The sequence below is a fragment of the Anas acuta genome, chromosome 15 (assembly GCF_963932015.1).
Source record: "Anas acuta chromosome 15, bAnaAcu1.1, whole genome shotgun sequence".
In the NCBI taxonomy this organism is placed as follows: domain Eukaryota; kingdom Metazoa; phylum Chordata; class Aves; order Anseriformes; family Anatidae; genus Anas; species Anas acuta.
In genome coordinates this window covers 2194926-2214435 of record NC_088993.1, presented here as the reverse complement: position 1 = coordinate 2214435, position 19510 = coordinate 2194926, and the positions used below count along the sequence as shown (strand labels likewise).

The 19510-nt window shown below is 41.3% G+C and overlaps 2 long non-coding RNA genes across 2 annotated transcripts in view; both read right to left on the bottom strand.

The window, feature by feature from the left end:
• LOC137864940 (uncharacterized) overlaps positions 1-15958 on the bottom strand; it is an 82634-nt gene extending 66676 nt beyond the window's left edge. Inside the window, exons 1-2 of the long non-coding RNA XR_011101697.1 lie at positions 15846-15958; positions 8643-8717 (exon numbers count right to left, since the gene is read on the bottom strand). This is a non-coding gene — a long non-coding RNA (uncharacterized lncRNA). The remainder of the gene's footprint in view (positions 1-8642; positions 8718-15845) is intronic.
• The window catches only part of LOC137864758 (uncharacterized), a 353484-nt gene that overhangs the window by 77482 nt on the left and 256492 nt on the right, over positions 1-19510 (bottom strand). The gene's annotated exons all lie outside the window — the stretch shown is intronic.

The window sequence follows — 19510 nt, the reverse complement described above, 5'->3', positions numbered from 1 at the left end:
TGCTTCTAGAGCTCCTAACAGCAATTGACGCATTCAACCCCCCATTACTTTGTCTAACCCAATAGATGAACCTGTATACATCTATCTTCACACTTCTTTACACCAATCGGTTCAATAAATTGTGCTTTGCTTTTTACCTTAGACCTTGTGCTTTCTTGTTCTCAAGTTCTGGTTATCACCCATGCTTTTAGAGGCAACAAAAATTTACAGATAATCCAGTTACTCTATTTGAAATACCTTTATTTTCACTCTCATATGGAAGACACTCGATTCCATCCTTCCCATCCCAAACATCCCTCTCCACTTTCCTACTTCTGTCCTGTGAGCTGAGAATCAGAATGTGCTATATGCCTCATTTGAATGGATGTGTCATTGTGATTCATAAAGAGACAGAATGTTTTTTGTTGTTCATCCTTTCCTAATTAATTTTTAAGACAGCATTTAGTTTTTGACTACCAAAAAGCTCAAGACTAACGTTTTCAGGGAATTACCATTAGCTCAAGATCTTTCTCCCAGTGCGTATGCTTCATCACTATGTGGGGATTGATGCATTGTTATTTTTCTACAGGGTATTAAGTCTGCATTTAACCCGAGGTTTTATAACCCAGTATTGTGAGATTTACCTTATAATTAGAAAACTTGTATTTCAGTGGATGACGAAGGACCATTGATTGTCTTAAATAACCTTTTCCTTCTTACAATTAATCTGGAATAAAAAAAAAAAAAAAAGGGTAGATCACTGCGTACAAGAACAAATAACTTTCCTTAGATACCTTCTCTGCAGTTCCATATATAATAACCTTCAAAGTCTGGTAAAAACAGTGTTTCACATGACAGCATCAATTCTGTCAATACCCAACTGGCCAAAAAAGAAAGTCATTTCAGTCATTCTCAGCTTGGAAAAATACAATAATATATTCCCTAAGCTCTCTTTTAACCAAATTATATCAATAACCTTTACTGACTATTCTCAAGCCTTTAAGTGCTGTACAATTTAACAACAACAACAACAAGGCAACTTCTAAACAGGTCGAACTAATCACTTTTAATAACACAAAAAGAGAGAATACAACTCCACCAAATAATTATGTAGGATATGTTTGTGGGTTGTTGTTTTTTTTTGTTGTTGTTGTTTGTTTGTTCAATGTACAGAAAGAACACTAATATGCAAGTTAAATTAACTCCTAATAAATTACTGATCTCAGTGTAATTTCTATTGAATTCTGTTGGTTTTATTCTTAGTAATAGTGTTCCATGTTAAAAAGTCCAGTGGAATCACAAGTGTTTTACATCAACTCTACTCATATAGATAGACTAGGTCAAGCAAAGTTAAGAAATATGAGCAAGCTGCTATTGAGCACAGGAGTACTGAAAACAGCGTGGATAAAGAGCCACAGAGTCAAAGTAAAGTTGAGAGTATTTAAGTCTAATTTATTTTCCTAGAATTATTTCATTCTCTTAAAGTTCTCTGGATTTCTTTTATTCTTATTACATTCAATTACATTTTAGATATTTTTTCCAAGCCAAGAAAACTGCCACTTACATGTTGAAAATGTTGAAATGAGATGCAGTTGAAATCTGTTTCTTAAATCTTCTTCCACAGGAAAAAAAAAAAAAAAAAAAAAAAAAAAAAAAAAAAAAAGGAATAAGTCAGCCCTTTCCCACACGATTCCAGTTTTGACAAATTGACATTTATAGATGAAGCTTGTTCTTCTAAAACATCCTGTTCAGCTCTATTTAAATACATAGCAAATGTGAGCAGTGAAACTATGTGATGCAGCATACTTTATCTAGGGCCCAAATCGTCAAATATTGAACATGGCCACAGGAACCTTATTCAATAACCACCAAAAAACAAACCAAAACCAAAACAAAAACAAAAAATAATACAAAGCACATTGTTTTTCAGACTTGCAAAGAGAGATTGCTCAGAGGAGGTACCTGAGTTGCAAATAGAATCATTTCCATGTCATTACTTCTTTCGAAAAGGTGTTTAGAATACCCGATTGCTATTTCGAGTAGAAGCAGGGGAAAACGGTGTGTTTTTAAAATTGATAGCGTGAAGCTCACTGCAGCCCAAATACAGCCGATTTAGAATGTTTTTACCAACAGCTGGGACAATATAAACAATTATTCTTTCTTTTTACAGATAATTTAGATCTTACTACATGTTGCACAAGCTAGCATTCATGAGTAGCATAGGACCAGCTATTGTACCTTAAATTTTTGGATGTGAATTCTTTCTTCAGCATCCAATAGTGCAGATTGCCACAAACTAATCATATCCATGAGGCTTCACTAGACTAATCAATGAATACTGAATAGGCTGGAACTTTAATTTTCAAGTATTCCTTTTTTTTTTTTTTTCAGAAAAATGCACAATAGAGAACATCATTCAGTTTTGTAGATCTTCACTAATCCACTACCCTTCATTTAGTTCAATAATCATTTTATGAATTAATTCATTCATTTTACAAATCTATTTATTTTTATGCTTATTGCCAAATGATACAATAAAAATATTTTAACAGGCATTTTTGCACTCATGAAAAGATCCAGAAACAAATAAATCGAGGAGACAACAAGGAACGCAGTGCAGAGTTTATAATATAAAATCTAAATATTAATGTAAATTCTTAACACCACAGGTGACCAATGATGTAGTTAAACAATGGGAGATAGTTATTTTATTTTAATTTGTTGCCAAAATTTTATCAAAGAGTCTGAGCTATGTCTCAGAAAATAGACATTAGGCAGCCTTCAACACAGTCATTACAATAGTGAATTTTAAAGAAAGTCCTGGTAAAGCCTAAGCTGTCATTGCAGCTGAGTATAGACAAGTTTAAAAACTGGCAATACAGTCTTTTCTTAACATTTTTGGAAATTAAAAGAAAAAGCAATCAACAGAAAAACTTAAGTCACATCCTATAGCCACAGTAGTATACAAAGGGGTAGGATCAAGGAATAGATATGGAAATGCAGAAGACGACCATCTTTTAAATTAATATTGTACAACAAGCTTCAGTGAACATGAATACAAGTTTCTAAGCTCCTGTACAACTGTTAGGCATCAAATCAATCCATATTCAAAACAGATCTGTGTCCAACTGAGACAATCCAGCAACACCTCTTCTATATCTAGAATTTGGATTGCCAGGAATGAAGATAGAATAGAAGGCATCAACAATGCAAGAAGAATGAATAGAGAGTATGGGCAAAGAAATAGATTGGGAAAAAATGTAAATCATGACTGCAATAAAATTTAAACACTCACTCTGTTTCTTAGTCACCTCTAGACTGCTTCTTAGTGGTTGCTGACCACAGCCCAAAGCTGCTTTGCCCTAATCTCTCTCAGATTTACTGTTTCTATTTGTGGAGAGAAAGGAATGTTTGTTTGATTCCATAATTATTATAATGAAGCCCCCCTCCCTTACCCGTTCTCCTCCCCCCCTCCCCCCACCCCCAACTCAACAAAGGCTTTTACTCCAGGTTTAAGGTTTTACAACCTGGAGATTTCCCATACACTCAACCATTAAATCATGAGAACCAAGATACACAACTGGCATCATTAACCTTCCTTTTGGTGTCTTTCCAGGGCAGTTCATTACAGGTCTCCCAAGTTTAAATTTTCAGAAGATAGCACTCCCTGTTTTGCCAGGGTTATGCTTCCAGGACCTCCAGCTCAAGCAGGATTTTGGCAAATGGCACAGCAATGGGAAGCATGGCATTCACACCAGTGAAAGCCCAGTGGTATAACTCTCTGATAAGAGACTAGACCAAACACTGCTGAATGCAGCATCATGTGAAACAGAAAACAAACCTACTACTTTCTAGGGAAGGGTAGAGAGAGACAGCATTTTTATAAACTGTTTAGAGACTGGACAAAAGCTTTGGAAGCAAGAGTACTTGCTACCACCAACTGACTGGAGGACCATAAGCAACTGATTTATTTACCATTATCACTTCAGAAATACTCTCAGTTCAGCTATGCACAAACTCACAAACACCAATGGAGTGCTTGCATACCTAGGTCTATGTATCATTATTTACAAATAAGCAGCATGATCCAGTAAGGACAGCTCAGCCTCAAATATTTTTCAGTTCTCAGCAGAGTCAGTGTCAGCATCTGACACCGCATCTGACTCAATATCTGAGCAAATTTGCTGATGACATCAAACTTGGAGGAGTTGTGGACTCTGATGCGGGTGGAAAGGCCTTGCAGAGCGATCTGGACAGATTGGAGAGCTGGGCGATCACTGGCCACATGAAGTTTAACAAAGGCAAGTGCTGGGTCCTCCACCTGGGATGGAGCAACCCTGGCTATACGTACAGACTGGACAACGAAATGCTGGAGAGCAGCCCTGCAAAGAGGGATCTGAGTGTTGTGGTTGACAGCAAGTTGAATATGAGCCAGCAGTGTGCCCTGGCAGCCAGGAAGGCCAACCCTATCCTGGGGTGCATCAAACATGGCATCGCTAGTCGGTCGAGGGAGGTGATTGTCCCGCTCTACTCTGCACTGATCCGGCCTCACCTCGAGTACTGTGTGCAATTCTGGGCACCACAGTACAAGAAGGACATTAAACTGTTGGAGAGTGTCCAGAGGAGGGCAACAAAGATGGTGAAGGACCTAGAGAGGAAGACGTATGAGGAGCGGCTGAGGGCACTGGGCCTGTTCAGCCTGGAGAAGAGGAGGCTGAGGGGGGACCTCATCGCGGTCTACAACTTCCTCACGAGGGGGAGTGGAGAGGCAGGTGACCTATTCTCTGTAATCACCAGTGACAGGACCCATGAGAATGGAGTCAATCTGAGGCAGGGGAAGTTTAGGCTGGACATCAGGAAGAGGTTCTTCACCAAGAGGGTGGTTGCATGCTGGAACAGGCTCCCCAGGGACGTAGTCACTGCACCAAGCATGTCTGAATTTGAAAAGCGATTGGACTGTGCACTTAGTCACATGGCCTAAAAATTGGGCAGACCTGTGCGGTGCCAGGAGTTGGACTTGATGATCCTTATGGGTCCCTTCCAACTCGGGATATTCTACAATTCTATGATCTCATCCTTTCATAGTACAAACCCTTCATGCCCTCACAGTCTTTACAGTCATTAATAGAACTGCCCTGCATAGCTTGAAAAGCAGCTTGCTCCTCTGAGCATGAACCATGCATGCCATTACCAATTCCCCCATCCTGGAGGTAGCAAGGCAGGCCCTACTCTAATTAACAAACTGACATGTTTCTTTGATGCATTAGAAAATATCTCCTGTAAGTGCATGTGTTCTCCATATACCTGTATATAGAGAACAGTATTATTCTAGCATGTAAGGCAGGATCCAAAAGAAAACGCAGCCAAAACAGACAGTGTCTCCACCAGTGCAAGTGTCAGGAAGCAATTTACATTGAATCTATCCTAAATAGAAGACTCGTATCATTCACTTTTGTATTTGCTGTTCTTTGCACATTTTTGCTGCTGTTGATTATGAACAGTGCAAATGATTAAATTCCTGAAGTAGTGTTGCCTGTGTGATTTGGGCAACTCTGTCACAGAGGCTGGCTGAGGTCACAGTGGCCACCACTGCCCCGCCTTTGCTCGGGGCCCTATAAAAAGCCCCCCCTGCCACTGGCCCGCCACTCGCTGAGCTTCTAGGCACTCTGAGAGCCAACTTGTGTGGCGAAGAAGAGCCAAAGCAGCGAAGCGAGAGGCAGCCCTTTTTGGTGTGAGCAGACAGCTATGCAGTCACAGCAAGCACCAAGAAAGAAGGCAGCTGATGAGAAGGAGAAGCATTACGGGTGGAGGCAGAGCGCTGGCGGCACAACTGACACCAGTGCCCGAGGAGCGAGCTCTGGCATGCAGCCCACAAACACCTATAAGCGCTACCATTGGCACCGCAAGGACGCAGGGAACGGGCCGGCCCCTCAGCCATCCAACAACAGGGGGCCTGCGCCTTCCCAGCGGCACAACGGGGGCACGGGGACAACGCAGGAGCATCAGGCAGGCAGCCGTGTGGAGCACAGGCACGCCTATCATCCATACCACAGTGCGGGACCCAGCCACGGCCGTAACAGAGATGGCAGCATCGGACCCACGCGTGGAAAACAAACACACAGTGGCATGGCACCTAGGCGTGAAAGTGGACAACCCTCCGGTTCAGCACCCCAGTCTCAAAACTTCCCAGATGGAAGGTACACTGTGCGTCCTGTGCCAAAAAAGGATGGACTCGGTCATCAGCCACTCCGCGCCCTGCACAGTCCTTCTGACAGACAACACAGCAACAGCGGGTCTGCGCCTTACTACCATGGGCACAACGGCAGCACAGGGAGAAGGCAGCAGGACCAGGCAGACAGCCGCGGGGAGCACAGGCACGCCTATCATCCATACCACAGTGCGGGACCCGGCCACGGCCATAAACAAGATGGAAACATCGGAGCCGCGCACAGAAATCAACCTGGCAGTGCACGCAGGGGTGGAACTGGACGAGCCCGTGGTTCGGCACCCCAGCCTGGAAACCTTACGCATGGAAGGCATCCTGGTTGGGCAGTCCCAGGCAGGGACTGGCTGAGCCTTCTGCCCAACACTGAGGAACCCATGGAAGTGGAACCTCCAGCAAACGTGGACGAACCAATGGAAGTGGACATACCTCAGCCAGAACAGACCTGGGACTACCGCGGTGCATCTTTTCTCTCTGCTCTCCGTGCACAAAAACAGCGTCTCAGGAGTGTCCGGCCAGCCCCCTACTTGTCGTCGCACAGGCTCCATCGCAAGCATTAGCTTGGAGCCCCCAGACACCATAGACATGCCGGCAATAAACCACTCTGTTGCCAATTCTCAGGGCTTGTGTGAGTACTTTTTTTCCCATCCCCCAGCCCTTGTGCCAGAGGTGGCATCCCTTCTGCACAGAGCCTCGTGGAAGAGCACAAGAGAGGACCCAGCTTCCTTTGGGCTGCTGCACTGGGGTGACAGCAGGAGCCCCCAGGGGCCACAGTGCACCTTTAACATTTGTGAAAATACACCGAGGGGTGAAAATAGGAGTGTGTCAGCGATTATAGGTGGCTAGTTTCTTCTATTAGCAGTGAGTTTCTGTATCTGAGTAATTGGTAATGACAGACATGGAGAAGTCTGCGGTACTCAATAACTTCTTTGCCTCCGTCTACACTGGTAGGCGATCTTCCCAAGTCTTTCATTTCCCTGAACCCGTAGATGGAGGCTGGGGGTTCAAAGTCCCACCAACTGTAAGTGAAGAGCGGGTTCGAGACCACCTGATGAACCTAAACAGGTACAAGTCTATGGGACCCGATGACATGCATCCCAGGGTCCTGAGGGAACTGCCTGATGTAGTTGCCAAGCCTCTTTCCATCATAGTTGAAAAGTCCTGGCAGTCAGGTGATGTTCCTGGTGAGTGGAAGAAGGGAAACTTCATGCCCTGTACTCTTCAATGATTAGGAAGAAAAAAAAGAAAAAAAAGGAAAAAAAAAAAAAAAAGAATTGAAAAAAGAGCACTACTCTTCAACAATTAAAACAAGTAGGAGACGTTTCTTCTCAGAAAGAGTGGTCAGGCATTTGAACGGGTTGACCAGGGAGGTGGTTGCATCAACATCCCTGGGGGCGTTAAAGTAAAATTTGGACTTGGCGCTTAGGGACATGGTTTAGTGAGTGTCATTGGTAGTAGGGTGATGGTTGGCCCAGATGACCTTGGAGGTCTTTTCCAACCTTAATCTTTCTAGAATTCTAGAATTCTAGAATTTGTCAGGCAAGCTGCACTTGCACTCCTTTTGATCCACTTATTGCAGCACTGAATTTACTTTCCTGCTGCATGTGCGGTAGGGATTCAGATGTAATCAGTTAGGAGCAATAATGCATGTAATTTTGAAATTCATATATAACATACCACAACTGATTGTGAAATTCACCAGATAAATGATTTATAATAATTATCAGTTGACTTTAAATATCTTGTGAATTATGTACCTCTAAGAACATACTGCTTGTAGTTGGGACAGAGATCACTGAAACAGTATAATCCATATTTGTTGTATCAAGATATTGCAAGAGGTTTATGCCTTTTCTTGCATGATATAGGGGTGTATATCTAAACAAGGGTCTGAACCTAATATTATCGTTAATAAATGTTTTTAAAATGCTTACAAGCCAGGATGAATAAATGCACATTGCAGATTATTTCTCTGTAGAGTCAGAGGTGGAAAAAAAGAGGCTATAAAATATAACAATAAAAACAACTATATTCATGGAAGTATGTGCCTGCATATGTAATTTACTGATTTTATTAGTTTCCATATACCTGTAAAATAAGTTTGACATTGTTCTAGCCCTCACGTTATAGTAGTTTGTGTTTGATCAGTCATCCTGTTTATATGAATAATTTAGTTCCAGTAATAGCACATTACTCTGAAAAACATAGCAGTAGGGATGTCTCTGTGGACTTAAGTGACGCAATAGCTAATGTTATCAAAGCAAATTTATTTCCACCTGATAGCGTTTTCAGAACTAGCGAAAGAAAACAATATAACTAGATTCTTTGTGTTTTTTTTTTTGTGTGCATATGTGTGTTTGTTTTTGTTTTTTTCCTAAAACAATTTCAGTTTAAGGACAAAAATATTTTTAAAAAATCTCAAAGCTCAGATAAGACTTACACATGGAAGTATTCCTGAAGCAGAGTTCGAAGAGAAGAACTTGGTGAATCAGCAGTATTCTAGTTTCTTGGACAACTAGAAAACAATGGAGAAAAAAAAACAAAACACAGTGTTTTACCATAGTAATATGCTGTAAGTTGCTTCCCATCAATTTCTTTATAAATTTAATTAAAGGAAGCCAAATTACATAAAAATGCTAAGAATCAAAATATTTAGAAGACTTATCATTAAAATGAAAATCAGTATGGCAAAGGACATGATCTTTCTCTTAAGATTCTCCAAAGAACAAAATGCTTCAGTTTGTTTATTCTTCTCCTCACTCTTTCATGAATACTGCCAAAGATCAGCAAAACAGTATGATATTTCAGTGGCCATTACATTTTGTTTTTCAACTGCTTGGTCTCCCTTACAAAGGAATTGCCTCATCAATTGCTTTGGGAAAATTGCAATGTAATTCGGCAAACTACATTGGCCTCACTTCAGCCATTCAGCATTATAAAACTTGCAAAGATGCCTGAAAGATGTAGTTCTGGTTCAGCATCAACCAAGCATCCTGTCTTTTGCAGGATGGATATTATTTGACCAAAAACTATTTACAACTGCATTGAAAAGGAACAGAGATTTGTATCTATCTGTCACACATACATTTTTACTACAGACACAGAAACACTAACATAGCTTAAAGTTAGTTCAGGATTCTTAGCAAACTAAAAGCAGAGATTAGAGTCATCTGCTGAGGTCAGACTACACAGACTACACGGTGGAGCTGAGCAGATAGCCATGTGGAGAAGAAATATTAATGAATGCTTCAAATTATGCCAAAAAAAAAAAAATAATAATAATAGTACCATAGTAAATATTCAAAAAGTCTGCAGTACTACATCTTTCAGTGAATTGCTGTTTTACCATAAGTACAGACTGCAGATACTGGGGGGAAAACACTTCTAAATATATTCACAATCACACAGTGAAAAAAAATAAGAGATCCAGTCAAGCAAAATGTTTGTGTAAGGGTTTGTTTTTCCACAACAAATGCTTAGTGTACCTAATGTGTTTCTAACAGTGTATTGCTAATTATTTCCCACAAAAGCTGAAGGATACCTTTCACTTGCAAATTCAGAAACACAAGTACTGTATAGTCTAGGGACTGGACTAACACACCCCAAACCCACAAGGCCTCTACTCTTGCGCTGCCTGCCCCACAGGCTTCCCAACAGCCTGGCACACATCTCAGCTCTGTGTACCCTTTGCATCTTCTCCTCCTCCTTCCCACCTTCCCTGCCTGCCTTTCCTTAAAATCTAATACCCACCCATTGCAGCAGTCTAGTCATGTGAGCTGGCCCACCAGGTCTCCATTATTCCAGTCATGAAGTTAGATCCTTCTGCTTGCTTCCTAGGCTTCATGCATTTTTGTACATATACTCAAGATACATATATCAAAGATTTTTGTACACATACTCTTTCTGCCCTGTTTTACTAGTCCTGAGGTTTCTCCTGCCAAACCCCAATCAGCAACACAGGCTTCACAACTAGGTGAAGAACCTGCAGGACCCACCAGGTCCTCCCCAGGCCTTTCCCCTCATCAGCAGGCCAAGGAGACCCCAGGTAGGCACCTTGCTCCAAGCCTCCCCAGCACTACTGCTGACTCTGATGGGGGTAAACAGAAGGGGTTTGAGCCCCTGATTTGGGAAAACCCCAGCAGGTTCTCCACAGCACCATAGCCCTGGGCCCTCAAAAAGCACTCTGGGAGCAAGCCAAGGCCTCTGTGCTCCGCAGAGGGGTCTCTCCCACTGCCATCCCTCTCTATGTGTGTCCACTGCAGATGTGTTGTTCTGGTGCAAGTCCTTCTGCTGCCTCCCCAGACAGCTTCCACCCCTCAGCTGCTAACAGGGCACTAAGCCTCTTCTGCAGCCACAGATCTGGAGAAGAAGACAACATTCCTCACAAGGGCTGTCACCAACCTTCAGCCTCCACTATCTTGGGCATCTCAATACCAAGCATGACCACCAGCTGCCCCTTCACTGCCCAGCAATGGGATTTGGGCACTCATCTCCACCGTTTCCTTTCAGTTTCTCTCCACCCTCAACAGCCAACCAGCCTGATTGCCAACTTCTCAGTCAGGACAGCCAACTCCCTGCCTCAGCCTGCCCCAGGCCAGGGCAGGGCACCTGAGGCCCACTGGTGCTGCAGATGGCACCCTCTGGCACATCAGCTGCCTCGGCCTAGCTGGGGAACTCCTTCCTGGGTGCTCTGCGGGCCACAAGCAGCCAGACCACAGCACCCACTGTGGTGGTCTCCCTTCAGAAACTGATGAGGCCTAAAGGATCACAGAGGAAGACCGTGATCCCCTAAAATGAACCTATTGTTACTTACACCTACTTCATGTTCATTTTAATGGCTACCCAACAGCAGGGCTCTCTAAATAGCTGCTCCTCAACCCCCTGTAAAAACTATTTCCAATAGTTTTTGCAGGAGGATCTGGATAGTCTGGACCGATGGGCTGAGGTCAACTGCATGAAGTTCAACAAGGCCAAGTGCTGTGTCCTGCACCTGGGGCGCAATAACCCCAAGCAGAGCTACAGGCTGGGAGATGAGTGGTTGGAAAGCTGCCTGGCAGAGAAGGACCTGAGAGTATTGGTTGATAGATTGGTTGAATATGAGCCAGCAGTGTGCTCAGGTGGCCAAGAAGGCCAACAGCATCCTGGCTTGTATAAGAAGCAGTGTGACCAGCAGGGCTAGGGAGGTGATCGTCCCCCTGTACTCGGCTCTGGTGAGACCGCACCTCGAGCACTGTGTTCAGTTTTGGGCCCCTCGCTACAAGAAGGACATGGAGGTGCTCGAGCAGGTCCAGAGAAGGGCGACGAAGCTGGTGAGGGGCCTGGAGAACAAGTCCTATGAGGAGAGGCTGAGGGAGCTGGGCTTGTTCAGCCTGGAGAAAAGGAGGCTCAGGGGCAACCTTATTGCTCTCTACAGGTACCTCAAAGGAGGCTGTAGCGAGGTGGGGGTTGATCTGTTCTCCCACGTGCCTGGTGACAGGATGAGGGGGAATGGGCTAAAGTTGCGCCGGGGGAGTTTTAGGTTGGACCTTAGGAAGAACTTCTTTACCGAAAGCGTTGTTAGACATTGGAACAGGCTGCCCAGGGAAGTGGTGGAGTCACCATCCCTGGAAGTCTTTAAAAGACGTTTAGATGTAGAGCTTAGGGATATGGTTTAGTGGGGACTGTTAGTGTTAGGTCAGAGGTTGGACTCGATGATCTTGAGGTCTCTTCCAACCTAGAAATTCTGTGATTCTGTGAAACATGGTTAGTACATTTGGAATCAGATCTGGCAAGGAATGTTAGGAACAACAAGAAGGGCTTCTTCAAATATGTCAGCAGAAAAAGGAAGATTGAGGAAAATGTCAGCCTGCCAAGATGCCAATGGTATCCTGGGGTGCATTTGGAAGAGTGTTGCTAGCAGGTCAAGGAAGGTGATCTTCCCTCTCTATTCAGCCCTGGTGAGGCCACACCTGGTGTATTGTGTCCAGTTCTGGGGTACAAGAGGGACGTAGAACTACTGGAGCAAATTCAGAGGCAGTCTATGAAGATGATTAGAGACTGGAGCACCTGTTATACAAGGAAAGGCTGAGAGAACTGGGCCTGTTTAGCCTGGAAAAGAGAAGACTGAGGGGAGACCTCATTAATGCGTATGACTATCTGAGAGGAGGGTGTCAAGAGGATTTAAACAGTCTCTTTTCAGTTTAGCCCAGCAACAGGATGAGAGGCAATGGGCACAAAGTACACAAAGTTCTGGCTGAATATGAGAGGGCACTTCTTTACTTCTTTACTGTAAGGGTGACAGACCACCGGAACAGGTTGCCCAGAGAAGTTGCGGAGCATCCTCTGGAGACATTCAAAACCTGCCTGAATGCTATCCTGTGCAGCATGCTCTAGGTGACCCTGCTCAGCAGGTGGGTTGGACTGGATGATCTTCAGAGGTCCCTTCCAACCTCAGCCGTTTTGTGATTCTGTCCCTGTCCTCTTCCCACTAATTTCAGTAGTGCCATACTAGACTTTGAAGAACCATTGATTTAGGAGGAGCTGAGATACTAAATGGTTTAGAAGGTTAGCCTTTCAATGCAAAATAGCTTAGAAGAGCTCCTGACATTCTCTAACTTCCAATATGCTGAGGTAGTTTCAGCAAGTTGGCTTACATTGCATGGCTGAGTTAATGACCAATCCATGACTGAGGACTGCCCAACTAGATCTTTATAACAAACTGCACAAGCCAACAACATATTGGTCCAGAGATTTTTATTGATACAAATTCTCCTCTGAGGTAATTTGTCTGGATCAAAACTTGACATGTTGATTTGTAAACTTAATTAACTGTGGTCTCAATAAGAGCCAAGATTAGGAACATCATTATTAATTAGATCCTTTTAGGTAACACAGTGGTTGAATTAGCTAAATAAAAATCGTGGAGAAGCTGGCAAGATAACACTCCACTGATGGATGCAGTTTCATCCTGCAAAAGCAAATGCAGGGAGCATTATACATTAGCACAATAGAAATAACTACAGCATTAATAATTGGCAGTATTTAAGGTATATGCAACTCTTTTCTATATAAAGACATAGTTACTCTAACAATATCTTCCTGCCCTGGAAAAAAAGTAATCTTTAGCCTCTTGATATGATGTCAGAATATAATGATGATCTTTAATCTCAGATAAGGAATTAAGGACCAGCCCTACTAAAAATATATTTGTGAGATTGGATGAAGAAAATTCACTATATTTTCCTCTTATTTGTGTTTCTGTAGTATGCTTTTCATTATAGTACTGAACCAGTATTGCCCATCAATATCAATTATTGGAACATTTTAAAGGTGTCCTTTGATTGAGGTGTTATGTTTTTCATGAATCCTGGATCTCCATTTTTATAATATGATAATGTATGGACACACACCACTTAGAAATTCTAAACATTCTGGTCCCTGGAGAGAACTCTGGGAGTAACACAGGCACTGACCACTGTAGCAGAAACCCTAACCAGGTCCTTCTTTTCAAAAGTTTAGAATTGCACCAGTGCAGATTTCTGTGAAATGGTTTCACATACCTGGTTCTACGCTGTTCCTTTTCAAATTAAGGCCCTTCTCTCTATCTTTTGCAAATTTTACTGTAGTAAGGTTTGACCATTCCTCTGCTAGGAAAGCATTTTAAAAGCACAGATTATTATGTATTTACAAGAATAGTTCCTACACAATAGTCAGAATTTCATGTAAGTAGTGAAAACTGATACTTACTGGCACAATTGTTGTAATAAAACTGCACCTGATAAGTTTAGCTGTGCTTAATTGTTCCCTACATACACTTAAACCTGCAATGGTAGTGATAACTGCTAATAAGTGGTGAGACTGAATTGTATAAGGAAATTCTAAAATTATTGGAGTCAAAAATCTGAAAAATTGATAGAAAAAAAATCAAGGCAATTATAAACCTTAAAATATTTAAAATTGCAGAGCTTTTTAGAAAAAAAAAAAAAGTATTTTCTTGTATTTTCATGTATTTTCTTTTACTCTCACTAAAAAAAAAAACAGAACTGAAACTGAGCAGCTGACAAACTCGATCATTTGCAGTAAGTCACAATTAAATGGAGGCTGCCAGACTCAATTAACATATCAGTTTAGTTCAGATAGTGTTCTGTCAAACTGAAGGAAGAACTTCAGTTTGGGGGGTGGGGGGAGAGCTCATGGATCATTTCCAACACTGTTGCCACTGTTTAAACAAAAGCCTAAAAATTGTAGCTGATTAGGAATCCACATATTAAATATGTCAACCAAAAAACGGCATAATGAAACACTTGCATGCATGTCCACAATAAGTCATCTTAATGTATGTTAAAGACACTTGTTGCTATGCTTTCAATCTAATGGTGGGGGGATGACTGGGTTTGCTGCCTTTTTTTTTTTTTTTTAAGTAAGCATGGTGAGGAAAAAAAAAAAAAAAAAAAAGTTTCCTTAAAGTATAGGAGTACCTTTTAAAGGGGAGCATCTGGATCTATTTTATTATAACTAGTAAGTATTGCACTGTTAGGAGTTGAATACACTCAGCAGGCATGTATAGGGTTTTTCTCCTCCACCCAGCCACATTTCAACAAAATTTAACATTCTTTGCTAAATTCAGTTCAAAATGGCCAATAGACTCCAAATTTGCAATGAGATGGGGTCAACAGACAGCAGAAAAGCCCATAAACCGCTTTCCCTTAAGACACCAAGCTACAAAATAATATGTAAATTGGGCCAGAATGGATGTCTGTGCAAGCATGAGGTAACAAGAGTCAGCAGACACCAAAGCAGTGGATGTTACAAGATTTTCTTTAATTCAAAGGGCACGTCATGGGACTCTTTTCCACTATGTAATTTTCAGATCAGTCCATCTGAATGAGGCCTGGCAGCAGCCTTGCTCTTTCCAGAAGAAAATGAATCTACTTCTCTTCTACCAAAAGGTTGAAAACCACTCAGTGTCTTCAGCTACCGAATACCTTACTTCCATTCTCATACATCACTTTAATATCTGCAGACAGTTTGAGCATATTTATTAACCTGAATCTTGGGGGGGGGGGGGGGGGGGAATGAAGAAGAAGAACAAAAACCCCTCACTTTCCTTGCCTTTTTTTTTTTTAATTCAGAAGTTTTACAGAAGCTTAAAAACTCTACATAAAAAGAGGACGAATTGATTGCACAATGAGCACTAGCTTACTGAGAAGATCTTGCACATGTAACTCACCCCATCAAGCATTTGGCTCTACACGCAGTGTTGTGTCAAGGATAAGAGAAAAATGAAGAAGAGGACATTATTTTATCTCTCACAAAGGAGTGTGGCAGGACTGTAAAGAAGCCGTAAACTCTGCTGCTGTTTGTGTTTTTATTTATTTTTTAATGCAGAATGAAGTCTCTTCAAGGCAGCCACACACCTGCCTTAATAAGACTAGTTAATAACTTAGTCATTTAGCAGCTCAGTTTCAGAAAATCTGGCACAATCACTGTTCCTGAAGTATAATGACCGCCACAAACTTCAGAAAAAAGCTCCCTCACCAAATGGCTACAGTATTTTTTCTCTCTGTTTTGTTTAATTTTAACAGAAGTAATAAGTGCTGTAGCTGATTGCATTATTCTGTTTACCCCCTTTGGCAAAAAAAGTTAGCATTTCAGTGCCACTTACCCTGTCACTTTTCATTCCCATTCCTCACAGACTTCCCCTACTTTCTGCTTGCCTTGTAAATAAGTATTGTGACTCTGTAAATAAGCATTGTGTCTCCCAGCTAATGTTCAGGCTTCCAGAACTGACAGCCAATTAACCATCTTTTGGCTGCTCTTGGAGCATGTGTCTTCTGCCAACATCTGAACCCAATCCATGAAAATCAGCTCTATCTAAGCGCAGATGTTTTCTTGATTGCTTTCTGCAGACACAAGAGGACAATGAACCTAGTTGCCTGTGTACATTTCCCAAATGTGCACTGGCCTCTCTATCAATTCTCTCTATCAATTTCATATAGGAATTGACATGGATTGCAACATTGTGATGTGTTTGTATTACTTATCCAAAGAAAATCAAAAAAAAAAAAAAAAGGAAAAACTTCAAAATCATCCTCCGTTGCTTGCTAGCTGATAATTTATTAAACATTAGAAACTTTCAATATATGGACCTCAGACACATTAGCTCTAGGGAGTCTCTTAATATCTATAATACTCCTTCTCATTAGGAAAGAGATAAACAATTCAGAACATTTTGATATTACCCTGCTGCAGTCAGGAAAACATTTTTACATTAACCATTTGAATTTTATGATACTGCCTGCACTATTCTCTGCTTTGCTACAACAGAATTAAAGAACAAGGGAAAAACAATTCTCCCTAACAGAGCTTAATTCCAGGCCTAACTTAAAGGTTCAAATGTTACATGCTCATGGAAAGATAATAAAAAAAAATTAATAACTCCATGGAAGTATGCCCTGAAGGAGTGAAACTTAGAAGACATGAAGAGGTCATCTAAGAGAATTTGTGTTTGAAACTGAAGAAGAGCTGACAGCTGCAAAGGAGTAGTGATTATGCATATTATCCAGCGATGTATTCATACAAAATACTTAGACAGCCCTGGGAACCAGGGCTAGAAGCTGGCACTAAGCAGCCTCAGGACGCACTTTCTCATGTTCTAAATCTCTTTCTTTAGCCATTTAACCTTTCACTCTTATCTCTGTGGACTCAGAAGTTGCCTCATCTCACTGGCCTTTCACCTAGGGATAGCAGACTCCTTTCAGAAAGAAGGAAGTCTAGTGCTGGGGTTTAGCTTTCAAATCTATGGTGGTTTTACCGTGCTAGGCAGCTGAACATCACAACCGCCCCCTCACTCCCCCTCCTTGGAAGAGGAGGGGAAGAAGTAAAGGAAAGAACAACTCATGGGTTGAGATAAGGATAATTTTATAAAAGTGAAAAAATAATTATTAAGGAAAGATTATTATTAATTAAACGAATTAACTAAAGGGAAAAAAATGAAAGGGGAAAAAGGAAGTGGAAGGGGAAAAACAAAACAAAACAAACAAACAAACAAAAAGTAAAGGCTATGTGGAAGTACAGAGGAAAAAAAATTACTCTCTACTTCCCACAAATGAGTGATGCTTGACCACGTCCTTGAAGCAGGGCCTCAACAAACATAGCCAGTGTTTGGGAGGACAGACATTTTTGCAACGAGAGCCCACCCCTCCCTTCTAGAGCCCACCCCTCCCCTCTTCTTCCTTTTTCCACCTCTTATTGCTGAGTGTGACATCACATGGTATGGAATATCCCTTTGGTTGGTTTAGGTCAGCTGCCCTAGTGATGTTCCTTTCTCACTTTTTTGCCCACCTCCTAGAAGGGTTAGAGAGAGTCCTGATGTGGTGCCAGCACTGGTCAGCAGCAGACACAACACTGGTGTGATACCACTGCTGTTCTAGCTACAAGTGCAGAGCACAACACTGTACTGGCTGCTGCAGGGAAATTTAACATCCCAGCCAGACCCAGTACAAAGTCCTACCTAACCTGCATAACATTTGCAAAACAATTAGGTGCTAGATTGCATCTAGTTTAGATAATATGCTAACACTGATGCACATTCACATGTATTTTTTAATGTTAATTTTCCATCGTCTAAGAGCACACCACCAATAATTTCACAGTATTTTGAAAACATATTTTGAAAAAAATTTTTAGAAAATAAGAAAGCAAAGCTTCTCTTTCTCTAGTAAAACAGTCATAGCTATTAGGAAAGGATGGAGATAAGATCCTGCACCCACTACCCCCACACAATATATATATATGCACAAGTGAACACAGAAAAGCACTACAGCAGTGACTAAATTTGAACAGCAGTTCACTTTTTTTATAGTCACATACAGGGATGTATTTCTCTGTTCTTACATAATGACAAACCAAAATTAATGAGCTTTCCACTTTTTCTTTTGATCTCCTATAACCGTTAGTGTAACCACCAGGTGATACCACCACTAACCAAACACACTACATGTGCTCCACACACATTACAGATTTTTCCAGGTTTACTGAAATTTAGCATAGTTCCACCTAAGAAGACAAGCTATTTGATGAACAGCCAGTTGTTTAAGTAAGTTATGCAGTCACAAACTAAAAGGCATATAAGGATGTGGCACTCATACAGGTCAAGAGTCTATTTAGCTGCATCTCCTGTCTGCAGCAGTGACTGAGTTCAGATGCTGATGCACTTGCAGCTTCAAGTGCTTCATTCACAGTGTCTGGTACTTATTGCAATAAAGCCATGACATACTAGACAGTTTATAAGAATTCAGTCTATTTTCTGGGCCTGACCATGACACAGGCAATGCTTTACAAAACATAAATGTGCAGCAGTTGGCAGGGAATCCAGCATCTTCAGTCATATTCAATCTCTCTTAGGCTTTGGCACGTGTACAAGAGCAACAGGTATGCTCATGCAGCTCAGGTATGGTGTAGGACACTTCTGCTCTTACTGCAGGCCTCAGCAGTCACAAGTGCTGGTGCCAAGGAAACCCACTCTATTTAATTTAATTTGCTAGAAACAAGTGATATTTATGAGAAGTTTCTCTTCCTCGAGTAAAGTAAATTTATTACCGGAATGGAGGCCAAATCCACTAAGACCTTGCTATCCATACCTGCCATCATGGTTCAATGTACCATGGAATAATCAGAAGCATTTCCATTTTGCAGGATTTTATATTTGAATTGATTGAAAGTTGTAGTTCTTGCCAGCCAGCAAACATTCAAGACATCAGTTTGGGAAATTATTCAAAGAAAGTTTAAACTTGAAACACTATCTGTTTTATCACTGAGTCTTTTGTTGGGGAACTGTGACAGACATAAGTAATTCTTGGCACACAGTGAATTCAAAAGTGAGTTTATAGTTTGAAATTATTTTTTTCTGGCAGTTATTAGTAACAGAGATTCCAACAGCTTGGTAGTTAAAATGTAATTAAAGTAGTACTCATATTTAAACACCAGTTCTACTCATTTCAAATGCACATATTGACAAATATCAGTGAGTGACTGACTACCACAGAGAAGTTAATAGTGCAGCATTAAGAACAGGTGCTGTGATTCAAAATAGTTTTCATGTTGTAAAAAAAAAAAAAAAAAAAAAAACAAACAAAAAGCTTCAGCTAAAAAGAGAAGGTGCATTTTGACATGCAAAACACTATTGCACGTCAGATTCATAAGGGAACCAAAGGAACAGATACAGCTCATTGAATCAATGGAGTTCATTAGTGAAATTGTCAGTGTATATTCTCATGTACTATTCAAAGGCATTTGCAGATGTATCCAGCATGGCAAAAAGTTATTTGC